At 45.9% G+C, this 14,665-nt stretch overlaps 1 protein-coding gene and 1 long non-coding RNA gene across 6 annotated transcripts in view; one reads left to right on the top strand and one right to left on the bottom strand.

The window, feature by feature from the left end:
- Zbtb16 (zinc finger and BTB domain containing 16) overlaps positions 1-14,665 on the top strand; it is a 182,563-nt gene that overhangs the window by 43,776 nt on the left and 124,122 nt on the right. The gene's annotated exons all lie outside the window — the stretch shown is intronic.
- Positions 1,032-1,715, bottom strand: LOC119809528. The gene is made up of 2 exons (XR_005284643.1): positions 1,577-1,715; positions 1,032-1,289 (listed from the first exon to the last, which is right to left on the bottom strand). It is a non-coding gene; the product is annotated as an uncharacterized LOC119809528 (long non-coding RNA).

The following is a 14,665-nucleotide window of genomic DNA, read 5'->3' as shown; positions in this document are numbered from 1 at the left end:
CTTGTTATCTGAATGTATTTTAGATTCTTACAAATGTGTGTAAGCCAAGGCTGACTGGTCAGCCCAAAACTCTGAGTTAATTCCCTGGGGTTGAAACCCAGGGTGGGGCTGTACTTTGGGTGGAGGTGGTTTTAAAAAAAAAAAAAGTGTAGGATATCTGTGTAGGTTTCAATTAAGGCTGAGATCTGGCTTGTCTCTGGGTTCCTTGTTTGTTTATAAACTGTGCTTAGGTGAGGGTTTTTCCGCTCTCCCCCCTCCCCTGGCCATCTCTCTTCCTCTCTAACAGTCTCATAGGTAAACTTAGAAGGAAGACAGATACTTCTCCAACTGTCACCGAGGGTGCCATAAAAGAGACATTTGGACAGCGCTTCCGCGGGGATCCTTGTCTTTGCTCAGTGTTAACACAAAGGGATTGGGATAGCCCCATCACCGGGGGGGAAGACGGTTTTTCTTCATTTAGCTTTTAATTGCTTTCTTTCACTTTTATGTATAAAAGATTGTCCATTTAATTAACTCAAGAATGCAATTTCAAAACCACTAATGCTTTACACATGATAGCTTTTAAAATAAAAGCAGCATTCTAATATTGCATAATGCTTTCCTCTCCCAGCACCCGCCTCCCCCCCCAGCCTCCACCCCTCCTGTCTGCATTAACCTTTAACAGTGGAGGATTGTTAGAATGCTGCCCCTCTCTTTGGTGTCTCCCCGCCTTCCCTTCCACCAGGGGAATACTCTAGGCAGTGCCACATCAGTGGTGGCACCCCTTCTGAAGCGCTTTGTCACGTCTATGAGTAGAGGTGTCACTTCATGTCCTCCTGTGGCCCCTTCCAATTCAGAATTTGTCATCTTGGGGGAGGGTCACTGTGGCCCTTACTCCTTCTGCTGACTTTTAAGAAACATTGATGTTCTGAATGGCTATCTGAGAAGTTAAGGAGAAAACCTTGACTTACATCTGGTTTTCTTAGGCTGTGCAACTAGAAGAAGCCTGTTTGTAAACTGACAGAGGTAGGGCATCTCCAAGTCCACCCTCATTAAAGTAAAAAAAAAATCACTACATTTTTATTTATTTGTATGTGTGCATGTAGGTAGGTGCACACACCATTTCGCCACCATGTGGGTCCAAGGACCAAAACCTCAGGTTGTCAGGCTTGGTGGCAGGTGCCTTTACGTGCTGAGCCATCTCCTCTTGGCCTGTTCTCTTCTCGTTTCTGACGAAATAGAAACTTGTCTCTTTCCTGTCTCTTCTTGTTTCCTTATCACTTCAGAAAATGTTGGGAAAGTCTTGTTCCCTGGCATTTAAAAAAAATTTTCTTCGTTAGTCTTTGGTCATTGTCTTTGTTACTCCTCCCTGCAACCTCTTCCTCCCTCCTCCTTTCCTTCTTCCTTCTTGTCTTTCCTCTTTTTCTTTCTCCTCTTCATCTTCCTTTTTCTTATCCCTTCCCCCCTTTTTAGGCAAAATCTCACTCTGATCCAGTCTGGTCTGGAACTCATTATAGACCAGAGCCTGCGAACCTTCCTTCCTAGAATCCATCACCCCCACGGCTCTAGACTCACAGGTGGGTTCTGTCATACTTACCTCATCTGAGCTTCAGCTGTCGTGGAGCCTAGCCCAGCCTTCCCATCTCTGTCCTTACTCAAATTGTTGTATCTTGCAGCCAAACCTAGGAAAGGGCAAGGTGCGGAGCAAGTGGACTCTTGGACTTGTTGCAGTGATCCCAGGTCCTGAGGTGACCACCCTGGCTGGCTGGCTGGCTGGCTGGCTTCCTCCCTCCTTCCCTCCTTCCCTCCTTCCCTTCTTCCCTCCTTCTCTCCCTCCCTCCCTCCCTCCCTCCCTCCCTCCCTCCCTTCCCTCTTTTTCTCCTTCCCTCCCTTCCTCTGTTTCAGTTTTTAATGGGAGATAAGCCAGTGGAGTCCCTGAAGGGTCAGCCACTTGCCGTGAGTCATGCTCCCTGCCATCCAGGGTTCAGATGTTATCCCGTTGCCCAATGGAGGTAGGCACTGGCTAGAGCACCCAGGGCTCAGATGGACTCCAGACTTAACAACTCAGCAACCTACAGCAGCTGCATTTTGTTTCTGATGATACCAAGAGAAGAACTTTCGAAACCTGAAGACACCCTGCAAGACCTTTTACAGCTTGGGCTGATTTAACTCTCGATGTCTCAGGTGGACCCTGTTCTCCTGTGTTCTGTGTCCCCTGTGAGGAAATTCAGTGGCTGCCCAGAGTGGGGGCCACTTTGCAAAGAGTATGACATTTCCAGGCTAACCACTGTGGTCTTTGTGCTTTAGTTTTGCAAGAAGCACAATTGAGCAGCTGTAGGAGTTGCTACACAGTTATTTTCTTTTGCCAGGGTAGGTGTCTGGCTAACTGGCTTTCTCTGAACTAGGAGTTACACACATGCCTTGGGAGTATCCTGTTCTCTGTATTTTATGCTATACTGGTAAAAAGGTCCCTGATCAAATGTTTTCTGATGAGGAATTCGGGCTTTGCTGAGTGGTGGTGGTGATGGCTAGAGGTGACCTATCCTTACAGCATGTTTTTTGTTGTCCACGCTTTGTGGAGAGTGGACTTTCAGATTACCCTGTAGTGAATACAGTGGGAGATTTAAGACTCACTTCATGTGTTCCCCTAAAGCCTGCCCTCCTTGTAATGCATTCCCCATCTACCTACCAGCGAATGCTGGTTTGTTCTAAGCAAACAGTCACTGTAGAAGAAGGGAGAATTTTGCTTGTTGTCTGTGAATAGAGAGGCTGACGGGAACCATACGGCTCCATCATTCATCGTTTCCAAGGTTTATTCATTGAGCTATTTAAACTTGGGTGTGTGAGACAACAGCCCTGGATGAGCCTTTTGGTGAGAGCTTTAGCTGAGACCCCAGGCTCTGACAGAGACGACACAGAGAGTAGCTTAATGTATAGAAAGCTGTTTCCGAGTCTTGTGGCTTGGGATTTAGAATGCCCATCATCTGCAGTTTCTTAGAGTTCTTTTTTCTTGTCTTTGTCCTAAAAAAAAAAAGCCCAGTGTGGATTTGTGAGCTAACATCTCTGACTGTTGTGGTGGCCACAGTATCTGATTTTTATAGACTTGATGGCTACCCTTCTCCACAGGTCTCTGTATTGCTCTGACTTTTTTTTCGGGAGGGAGTTCACTTTCCTATCATGGTGAATCTTGGTTCTCCTCCTGAGACACACATAGCCATTAGGAACTCGCCAGTGTGGTTGGATGCAGGTACGTGATGGCGGTGGCTCCTTTCTTCCCTAGACCTGAGGAGGTGGCTGCCACAGTATGACAGTCTCCGAGCGCAGCAATGAGACACACAGCTTAAATTCAGTCTCTAGGACAGGCCTCCGCAGCCTTGTGTGACACACGAGAAACTTCATTTCCACCGATGAGCAGTTCAAAGTCGTGAGGTATTCAGCTTATGCTTTGAAGCTGGGAGCTGGAATTGAGACTCGGGTTTTTTTCTGATTGCTTCGTCTGTTCGTGGAATGCATGCTTGTTTTCTCTCTGTTGGTCTTGAGATGGCAGAGCCTTCTTTATCACCAAGCTGTGGTTCTTCTTTCCCCTTGTCGGGGACAGTGGGGTGCAGACTAGATACAGCTTGCTACCACTAAGTAGCAGCCCGAGGCATCCTTTTTAGGGATCTCTCTTAATCCAGATTCCTAACTTGCCTGCAGAAAAGAATTTCAGGATGGGTCAGAAGGAAGAAGAACTGAAGTTAATTAAGGACACATTTTAAGATAGACTGAAGTGTGGAGATTAATAGAAGGAGGAATTGGGGGAAACAGTAAGGCAGCCAGTTTCTCAAGAGTTGCGTTTATTTAAATGCTTTATCGGTAGCTACACAGACAGTCTGTCCTCCTTATCCTGCCCCCACTTTTTTTGTAAATGAGATTGTAGATGATCTCTGAGGTACACTGGTTAAGATTAGAGCTGACAGGGCAAATCCATAGGTCAGAGAGTTGAGTTGAAGAGCTAAGGCATGCCATTTACTATAAGTGAAGTTCATAGTCTTGTTTGTCAAGAGTCCCAGAAAATGCCAGATTTATAGCCGATCATGGAGAAAGGCCATACTTGATCATAAATACTTGGGTCTGAAGCATGTTCATTACTATTTAAAAATTTACATTTGGAATATCTCCATATAAAAGTAGTATTAGAAGCGGGGGAGATGGCGCAGTCAGGTGAGAACCCTTGATGTGCTTGCAGATGCCTGCAGTTCAGTTCCCAGCACCTGCACTGGGTGGCTCACAACTGCATACTACTTCACCTCCAAGGGCTCTGGCACTCTCCTCTGGCTACTGCAGGCACCTGCACACACACACATACGCACACACACCCAACCCCCCAGACACACACAGACCCAACTCCCCAGATACACACAGGCCCACCCCCACAGACACACATAGACCCACCACCCACAGACACACAGAGGCCCACCCACCATAGACATACACAGCCCACCCGCACAGACAGACCCAACCCCCCATACACACAGACCCACCCCCAAACTCCCCACAGACCCAGACACATACATGTAAATAAATGGGAAAAATCTGAGTCTAGAGAGATGACTCAGTGGTTAATATCACTTGCTCCTCTTGCAGAGAATTCAAGATCAGTTCCCAGTATCCACATGATAGCTCATAACTGTAACCCCAACTCCAGAGGATCTGATGTCTTCCGACTTTTGTGGGCACTAGATATTTTTACAATGCATATGCGTGTAGATATATAGGTGACTCACTTGTTCACATAAAAAAATAAAAGCAACTATATCTTTAAAAATAATAAAAATATACAAGAATATTGTCTTAGGTAGGCAACCTTCACAGTAAATTTTGTTAATTGTGCTTGAATCCTTGACTCTTAGATAGAAGGAGATTTTAGCCAGACACTGGGATGTGGGGAAACTTTTTGTCACTTGGCTTCATCAGTGGGCCTGTCACTGCTGGTGTGGCAAGAAGGCAGACAGAATGTCCTGACCCATAACCAGCTTAACTTAGCTAAGACCTGGCACTTTGGAAGGGTGGGCTCAGGAAGGAGAAGAGATTGAGCTCCCCCTCATCCTTGACACGTCTGCTTTCTCCTTCAGTAGAGTTCCCTTGATCAGTAGCTCCCCATCTAAGTGTGACCACTATCCAAGGAACCTTGTTCTTCCACTCCTGTGTTTCTTTTGCCCTGTGGAAGATGACTTTCTAGAAGTCATGGCTGGCCCGTGGTGAGGTCAGACTGTTGTGCCTTGAGGTGTAACATCATTGACTTAGCCAGTTCTTTGGCTAGGTAGGCTATGTCCGTTTCTTTCTCTGGCATTTCAGATCCTCTGACCCAGCCTGTCCCTCATGATGAGGGACCCTCATTTGGAGAGACTTGGGACTTGAGGGTGATGGCATTGCCTGAGGCCAGGGCTGGGGAGCACAGGGACACACAGATGTTTTGCATAGTTTTTCCATTGCCCTGATTAGGAATGTGTCCCCTCAGGATGGGTTATGGCCTGGAAGTGAGTCAAAGATAAACATCCTTGCCCCAACTGTTTCACATCAGAACAGTAGTGTGGAGATGGTTTGAGAGAATGGCAGGGCAGAGTAGAGGGTGGGGGAGGGGCAAGGACTGGCTTCTGAGATGTGGCTGCCCAGAACCTGTGTCTTCCACTGGTTTCAGCAGAAAATGGGCTTCGCAGAGATGGTGCAGTGTGAACATAGATGGTGCAGCATGAGCAGAGATGTGAACAGAGATGGTGCAGTGTGAGCAGAGATGGTGCAGTGTGAACAGAGATGGTGCAGTGTGAACTGCGATGCTTCTCCCTGAGAGTGGCACGCAGGCAGTCTGATGTATTGGGATAAAATATGGAAATCAAGGTTTAGTTGGCTTACTAATTTGGATCTTTCGGGAAACTGGTGTGTCTTTGAAAAGCGAGGGTGTATGTGCATGAGAGAGAGAGAGAGAGAGAGAGAGAGAGAGAGAGAGAGAGAGAGAGAGAGAGTGCTTGTGTAGGGACCATGCATGAGTACATCTGAAAAGCACATGTACTCAGGGACTTCAAAGGCCTTCAACATTATTCCCTCATAATAAACACTTTTTTTTTTTTAAAAAAAAAGATTAATTTGGACTCTCAGAAAAAGGGTCATGATGATTGTGGAGGGTTTGTATAAGTGTTGGGGAGGTACTTGGGGCTCTTGGTAGGGCTTCCCAATGCTATGCACACGGGGCTCTCTGGGTGGCTTTCATCCTTTTTCTTTACCTTTGGGAAGAGCTCAGGCTTTCTCAGTGATTCTGAGGTACAGGATGGGGCAACCTGCATGCACATCCCATAACACCAGGGGCTTCCATTTTGATTTTCATCCCACCTAGATGACATTTTCTCTCATAGGGACTCAGGGAATACTCTAGAGTTCACAAAGTCCAGGCCAACCAACTTTTATGACGTTTGAAAGAATGCGTGGAGACACAAGGTTGCTGTGTTGATGCCACTGACACAGATTCTAAGCAAAGGGACAGGCGTCAGGAGGAGGCCATGGGAATGCTAAGGGGTCTCTCCTGGTACCTCCAGATCTTGATGCTCCATTGTGCCAAGGAGAGGAGAGATGTAAACAATTCCGACTGCCTCCAGGAAGCGCATCTAATCTAAACATGATGAAGCTGATTTGATTTTACAGATTGGAATTTCTAAGTGATAGAAACGGATGAGGTTAATGTGAAATATTTACTTAATAAAAAGCCTCATTACCTGATGGCTGAAGGGTAAAGGGAGAAAGAGATTCTTGGTAACGTGTTTGATCTTTTGGAAATGAAGTTGGGTTCAAGTTTTCTTGGTAAAAACTGAATTCTGTGATCTTGTTTTTACACATGCTGTGCTTAAATATTAACACCAATTGAGCAAATTGCCTTTTAACTGCCTTTATTTGCTTTCATTAACAGTATAATTTAAAAGCTCAAGAATTTGCATGGAACCTGTTGTGCATGTTGGGGGGGGGCTATTCATAAATTAATTAATTGTGAGAACATTATCTTTAAGGAAGGTCACCAGACTCTAGGCCAGTCTCAGAAAAGCAATGGTGTGTGTGTGTTTGCAATTTCTTAGAGACATCATGTACTTTTTTTTTTAAGTTTAGAGATCAGGGGAGTGTGTGTGTATGTGTGTGTGTTAACTTGGCTGGATCAAGAAAAATTTTAATGACTGGGCATGTTTTAAGTTAAGTTGACTGAACCTAATTACACTGTAGTTTCAGAGAACTAAAGCCAATATCATTACTATTTAGGTACCAGTTTCAAAATGAAAGCTAATCTATATAACTGGCTGAACTCCCTAAATTCTTTCTCTACATCCTTAAACACCCTTTATACCCTTTTCTTGCACCCACATCAATGGGAAGAGAGAGGCCTGTCCAGCACTGCCAGTCATGGCACGATCCTCCAGTTGGGGATAGTCTGTTGGAGGTTCTTGCTTGAAATCGCTCCAAATATCTTGAAATCTGCACAGTCCCCTGACCTCAGTTGCTTCCTTCTAGACAGATGTTCCTGTGGTTGAGAACCTTAGCCAAAACAAACACTGGGAATGGGATGAGGAGACCACTGTGTCCTAGGGAAGCTGGAGCGCTGCCTCACTTCCTCCGGGGGTTATTTGACACGTGCTGTCCTGACACCCCCATTTTGACAGCATATCCCTGTCTCACCCCTCTCCCCTCTTCTCACATGCCTTCCTCCTCCCGTCTTCTCCTGGTGCTGTTGGTGGTTTTCGTAATGAATTTAATCTGTAGTCTACCTTTCCTGGGTCTGCAGATGCCAGAATGCTGATTTTATTTGCCTTGAGTGTTTTCGTTGGCTGCTCCTGAAACACCTCCCCCCCCTGCCCCCCGTGTACATGCGCTCCTTAGTCCTCTTTAAGAAAGAGCCTTGTGTTCATCTGTCAGATGTGTGTTACTTTGGGGGAGGGAGATGAAAGTATTTTAGAAATAGTATATATTTTTAAAACTATAGACAAAACCCAAGGAATACAGGGGAGGAGAGAAATGGGTAAAATTGACCACATCAAAATCAAAAAAGTTTTGTATGCTTTTTCTATTGTGTTTTTACCTTATCCTTATACATTTGTTGGCTTTCTTTTCTCCCTCCTTCTCTGCCTTCCTCTCTCCCTCCTTGCCTTCCTTCCTCTCTTTTTGCTTGCTTGCTTGATTTTCTCCCGTCCTGTGTTTTAAGGGCCTTGCCCTGTAGCCTCAACCGGCCTTGAACTCTCGCTGTAGCCCAGTCTGGCCTCGAACCCACAGACATCCCTCCATGCCTACCGCCTCTTTGTATAAATAAGGAGGAGTCTGTCGTGTGTCCACTGACTAAGGAAGTATTTTCCAGGTCTGTCGTTTGCTTTGCAGTTTTGATTCTGAGTCCACTCATCAGATAGTATTTTTGTTTTTTGACTTAAAAAGTATCTTAATGATGGCTTTAGCATGAGGAATATAAAGCCTTGGATGACTGGAATCTAAATATGAGAAGAGTATTTAGATGAGAGGAAGGGAGGGTGACAACGGGGGGTGGGGAGAGAGTCCCTGTAAGAATGGGGACGAGAGTGTACGATCTGAATCTGGATCTCAGAAGATCATTTTCTCCCATAGATCTGCTTTTGTGGACCCCCGGCCAGGGTTTAGCAAGCATCAGAAGCATGTGAGTTTCCATATTCCAAGACCCATTCTTGAGTTGAATGTCTAGAAGGCCACTCTTGCCTCTGCTACTTCTTCTCCTCCCTCCAAACCCTGAGGCCTTCCTAAAATGCAGGCTTTCTGAAGTCACTGCTTGGCCCACCCTTTAGATCTGCTTTTGTGGGTCCCTTCTTCCTTCTGGATCTTGTCAGAAATACTTCTGCATGTCTAATTCTCCTTCTTTGAAGGCTACTTGCCATCTCTCCTGTCTTTAGGTTCTCCACCATCTCTGTCAGTCAGTCTGTCACATGTCGTCCTAAGTAACTAAGCTGCCGAACAGATCGCCGCAGGCACCCTTTTCTCCCCTACTCTCTTCTTCAGAGGTCAGCACTGCAGGTTATTCGGTCATGAGCGAGGTTTGAGTACTGGCTTGGAAGGCAGCTGGAGTTGTGGGAAGGAGGAAGGGATGAGTACCAGGCAAGGACTCAAAAGTGGTTAGCAATGTCTCAGCCCTTACCTCCTAGCTCCATGTCATGATGACCATTTTCCAGAGGTGAGATCAACAGTTTATCTTGGGTACCTGCCATGTCTTTTGCCTGGAGTTTGGCCATGCGGACCGAGAGTCAGTGCCTTCACTCCTGTGAAACTATTGTCCAGTGTGGAGCTTTAAAAAAATGTTCAAGAAGGAAGATAAGTAAAATACAGACATTCTAAAACTGTCTCCTTTGAGTTATCTGGTCATTCTGTTTTGCCTGCCCATTTCATCCTTTCTTTGCTCTCCGCACAGTTTTTCCCAGACTTGACTCCAGATATTAAGGTAGCCATGTTGGCTAGATAAATATTCAATTAACCTTGATCTGAAACTTGGCTTTCATTTTTCTGCTTATGTAAGTGTCCGCCCATTCATTCATCTAGTCAGTCATTAACAAAAAGTTGCACAATTAATTGTAGCCAGATTAAATGGTTTCACACACATGGGATTAGTGGAATCTTTTCCTTTCTTGCTAGAAAGCTGAGTTATTAATTAGTGGTAGGAAAAGGTGTAGGGATAAAATTGCTATAAAATTTTTTTACAGACCTTGAACCAAAAAAATAAAAAAAAAATAATCCCATTTATTGGCATTTTGCCTCTAGGTGATAGAAGTATTCTTTTCTTCTTTCCTGTTTTATTTTTATTCATTATGATTGTTATATGTTGGTGTGTATAATGTCTGTATATGAGTGTGGGTGCACATGGGATAACATGTGTGCAGATGCCAGAGTATCCAGGTGGCAGCCAGAGGATAATCTATGGAAATTCCCTTGGGTCCTGGGGATTAATTGAAATCAAGTCATCAAGATTTGGAGACAAACATTTTTTTTTTTTTTTTTTTTTTTTTTTTTTACCCACTGAGACATCTTGCCTGCTCTTACTTTCTTTTCAGACAGAGTTCTGTATAGTCCAGAGTAGCCTTACTATGAATCCAAGGCTAGCCTTGAGCTCTTAACTCCTTCCTCTATCTCCCAAGTGCTGGGATCACAGGTGTGTGCCACCACGCCCAGCTAGCTAGTACTATTTCTATCTTCATAGTATGCAGTCAGAAAATAAGTTGAAATTTAATTCTATTTACAAGTAGGCAAGTTTAAAATAACCCGAATCCTAGCATCAGAGTAGATACCTGTCTACTACAAAGTGAGTGCTTGTTGGAAGGTAGGACCCTGGATGAAGCACTGGACCATACCTAGTCCCAGTGCTCGGGAGAATGACAAGTTCAGTGCTAGCATGGACTGCTAAGTGAGTTCCGAGCCAGCTCTGACCACTTAGCGAGGCCTGTCTGTAACCCAAAATATCAGAGGTAGAAAAGTTATTTTGGGTTGAAGGGGACAGGAGGGAAAACATCTGGTCATCTAGGGACACACAGGGAGTTTCTGTATCCATGGATAATTGTCTTTAATTTCTAAACTAAAAAGTTCGTTTGTTTATTCGCCTGCAGCCTGGCCTCAGACTCGGGGCACATCTGCTTCAGTCTTCCGAGGGCTGGGGTTCAGCCTGAGACACCACGCTCAGTTCTAGCTTCGTTTCTAGACCTGTTGCATGTCTGGATTATCTTTGAAATTTCTTGTAATTCCCTTATGTGGTGGCTTTGTGCCTTGGCCGTGGTTCCGTGCTGGGAGCCTGTTCTCATCTCAGCCACAGTGTTTCTGAGTTTGTTTCGTTTTTTTCTCAGAATTCTTTCCAGGAACAGAACACAATTTCCAATACGTGGGACAGAGGTCGGGGTGGAAGTCAATGTGTCCCCGGAATGTTCCAGGCCAGAGCTCTCATTCACATAGGTTCTGGAGATAGCTCTGTGCAGACCAGACTGGCTCTCGGGGCCCAGAAACACAGTGTTCAGGGGCAGCATTTTCTTCTTTCATTCTGAGTCTTGTTGGGTGGGAGGTAGGAAAACAGGTTGTGTGGGAAGAAATTCTGTGTTGCTCCAGCTTTTCACACCCCTTTGTTTCCGCTTCCCCCACCTCAGCTCTGAAGCTATTATGTCCATCCCTGGGAAAAGCCCTCTAGTGAATGGAACTACTACTTGGCTGCACAGAAGCGAGCATGGTAGGGACAGTGTGCATGTCCTCAAACAGTTAAAGTGTTTGGGGTCTGTTGCCTCTCTAGAGGTCAAAGGTGAGATAGACTTTTTGTTGGTGGCACCCCCGCGCCCCCTCACCCTTAAACTCCCTTTCCTTGTTATCTCCACTCCCAAATGTCAGCTTTGATGTCTATTGTTGGGACTTCAAGAGGACTCTTAGCACGTCGTCGGCAGGTGTTGGTTTTAGTGAGCAGGCGGAGAGTTCCACATTCTTGGGAATAAAGAAATGGATCCCACCACATTCCCACCCGAAGAGCAGAAGTCCCTCTCTCTGGGTGTACTTGCAGAGGACCTCTGCTGCTCATGGGTCTGGAGAGTGGGTGGTGCAGGGTCCCTTCTTCCTTTCCAAGCCTGTCCAAAGGGATGTCTGCCTTCAAGCCTCAGAGCAGCTGAAGGGAGGTCGTCTAACAACCACATATTAAGATTTCATTAATCAAAGACACTTCCATGGCCCCTTTACAGAAATACAACTACTTTGGCTGTCCTCTGCTGACAGCCCGATAATTTATCTTTTCCAGAGGAAGGGAGGGGAGAGGCACTTGGGGGTCCTACTTTCAGAAGGGATCCCTATGCCAATTCCTGGCATGCGCGTGTGTGTTCACAAATTGATTTTAGGGATTCGCACTCCAGCCTCACGTATACCTTCAAAGCAGTGTGCAGCCAGCCGCCTCCCCTTCCCACACAGCAGGGAATCAAAACCGCTCCAGTCTACTACTCCAGGCACAGTGGATGGGCTGACTGTGCCGTTTCTCTTTGCAAGGAAGTGTCTACCTCTGATTCCCAGCCCCAGGGTGTGCTGAATTTGGGATGACCATATGGGCGCATGTGTGTCATGGGCACTTGGGGTCAGGGGAGGGATGATGGGGGCAGTGAGGCTTAGGAGCTCTGCAGAACTACTCACATGCAGGGTGGCATTTGACCCTCTATAATCCTTGGCTCTGGATGTGGCTATCTGGATATTTCATTACCTTTCAGAGCCTCCAGAGTAGGTAGTAGAACACTGCATCGGCGTGCTCTCTCTCTCTCTCTCTCTCTCTCTCTCTCTCTCTCTCTCTCTCTCTCTCTCTCTCTCTCTCTCTCTCTCTCTCTCTCTCCCTTCCTCTTTTTTTGAGGGGCGGGGAATAGCTTTGAACTCACTTTGTTGAACTCGTCAAATATTTACTCAGTACCCACTAGATATGTTTGGCTTTGTTGGGAGATGTGCTGGTGAGGAACACTTTCTTTCTTAGCTCTTAGGGGCTAGAACCATTACACAAACAGCTACCATAAAAGATGGCATTTAAGGAAGTCAGTGGAGGAAGAGAGACATGATCCTTCCCATCTGACCAGAGTGCCCAATGAGCACTTCTTTAATCCTGCCTGTGTAGCAGTAGAGATATGGAAATCTAAAGCCTTGGTCCTTGTCCCCAAGGATATATTAATCTGTCAGAGAGAGTAGACACAAGGTGGCATAATCCGGGTGGAAATGAAGGAGGGAATAAAGTGTGGTGGAACCGAAATGGAAGCAGCCTTGTCTGTTTGGGGAGGTACCATAGACAAAACTGCGCTGGAATGATATCTCAGTAGGGCTTTAAAGGACAAGTGGACGAGACTGATTACACAGGAGGGAAAGACATTCTAGAAGAGACAGCATGTACAAAGGTCCAGGAGGGGGACAGAGAATTAAAATCTTTTGTCCTCACTATGGCTTGAGACCTAGAAAGAAGCAAGGGCTGGACATGAAGTTGAGCCTCGCCTGAAGGTCTCTTCCTTGCCCAGCAGAGGAGCCTACACCTCATTCTGTCAGTTTTTGAGAAGGGTTTAGTGAGCAAAGTAAAATAAGAGGAGAGGTATCTTAACGGGGAACACGCCGAGAGCTGAATTGAGGATGAGTGTGCGAGGCTATAGGGGCCATCACTGGGAAGCCAGCTGAGTGGTTTGGGTGAGCAAGAAAAAGGCTGAATGATGGCAGTGGCAGAGGTGGGGAGAGGAAGGCGGAGGACAGAGGTCAGATGGGAAGGTTGAAGGGTGCAGGGGGATTGTAGGGAGTGGGCGGAGAGACACGAGAGTAGCTAGCTAAATAACTGGAGGGTGGCGGCAATGAGGATCTTCTGGGTAGGAGATACTGGGTTTTGGTTTTGGACATGGTATTTAAGGAAGTCTTAGGAAAACTTTACATAGAAGCAACCTGTGTACTTACAGAAGGGCTTGAGGGAAAGATGGCGTGTGTGTGTGTGTGTGTGTGTGTGTGTGTGTGTGTGTATGTGTGACTTTCTCAATTGCTCTTCACTTTATTCTCTCACCGAATCTGGAGCTCACCAGTTTAGCTAGGCTGCCTGGGCTTTCTCAGTCTCTTCCACTTCTGGGTTATGGGACTGGGCCACCACACCCGACTTTTTACTGGGAATCTGGACTCAGGGCCTCATGCTTGCATGGCAGACACTTTTACCCACTGAGCCCTTCTCCCAGCCCCAGGAAAGATATTTGACAAGCAGAAGATGTCAGCCTAGGAATCCAGTTGTATTCACCGACTTCAGACGATATTTTCAAGTGAATACGAATCAGAAGTATCTTAATTCCACAGCAGAAAACGGTCTTTTGGAGTTCCTTGAATCATGAGAAGTGTTTTCATCAAAGCTCTTTATTCATGGGTGTGCTGACATCTGGGGAGCAGAGATAGATATTTTCCTTAGGTCTGGACTCCTGAGCTGTGAGCTCTTCCCTCGATCCTAATTAATCCTTTGTAGTTAGTGACTGATGAAATCATGGCGCTATGAAATTTTAATCCTTAGCTGTATGCATGCAAACTGACTTTATCACAGGACCCCAGGTGTGTGTCAGAAATTAGTGTGTGGAATCTATTGCATATTTGATTGCCTTATAAAACCCACAGGATCTGGAGGAAATAAGCTGGGGTGTCAGAAGGTTGTTTTTATATCTGTAGCCTTGTTTAATAGTCAAATGTATATCATGTAATCTTGGGCTAATGGAGACTGTGTAGTTAGCTGTAATGCCCTACCTGAGGAAAGTATCTACCCAGAGGGGCAAGGCGGTTGGAACCTGGGCCTTGGCTTCGTATGCTCCTGCCTCTATCCCCTTTGCTGGGAGATCAGGTGGAAAAATGAGCCTGGAGTAAGGGATTAAGAAGAGAATAATGCTTCCGATATAATGATACAAGGAGGGGTCATGGCTCTGTGGTAAGATTCACATGCCCTGGCTTCAATACCATCTCAGAATGGTGTGCTATGGACTGGGTAACAAGAATGAGCGGCGTATCCACTGTGCAGATGGTGGCTTAGAGCTCGGATAGATAGTTCAGGTTGGCCTTTTTGACACAGCATTTAAGGTTGGTTTATAGGTGTTCACGCTTATGTGACGACCAGTGGGCTACTCTCTACCACTGCCATCCCCCTGTGGTAACTCTGGCATTACCTGTTGCATTT

This window comes from Arvicola amphibius, chromosome 3 (assembly GCF_903992535.2).
Source record: "Arvicola amphibius chromosome 3, mArvAmp1.2, whole genome shotgun sequence".
NCBI classification, from domain to species: domain Eukaryota; kingdom Metazoa; phylum Chordata; class Mammalia; order Rodentia; family Cricetidae; genus Arvicola; species Arvicola amphibius.
This window is presented reverse-complemented; position numbering and strand designations above follow the sequence as displayed.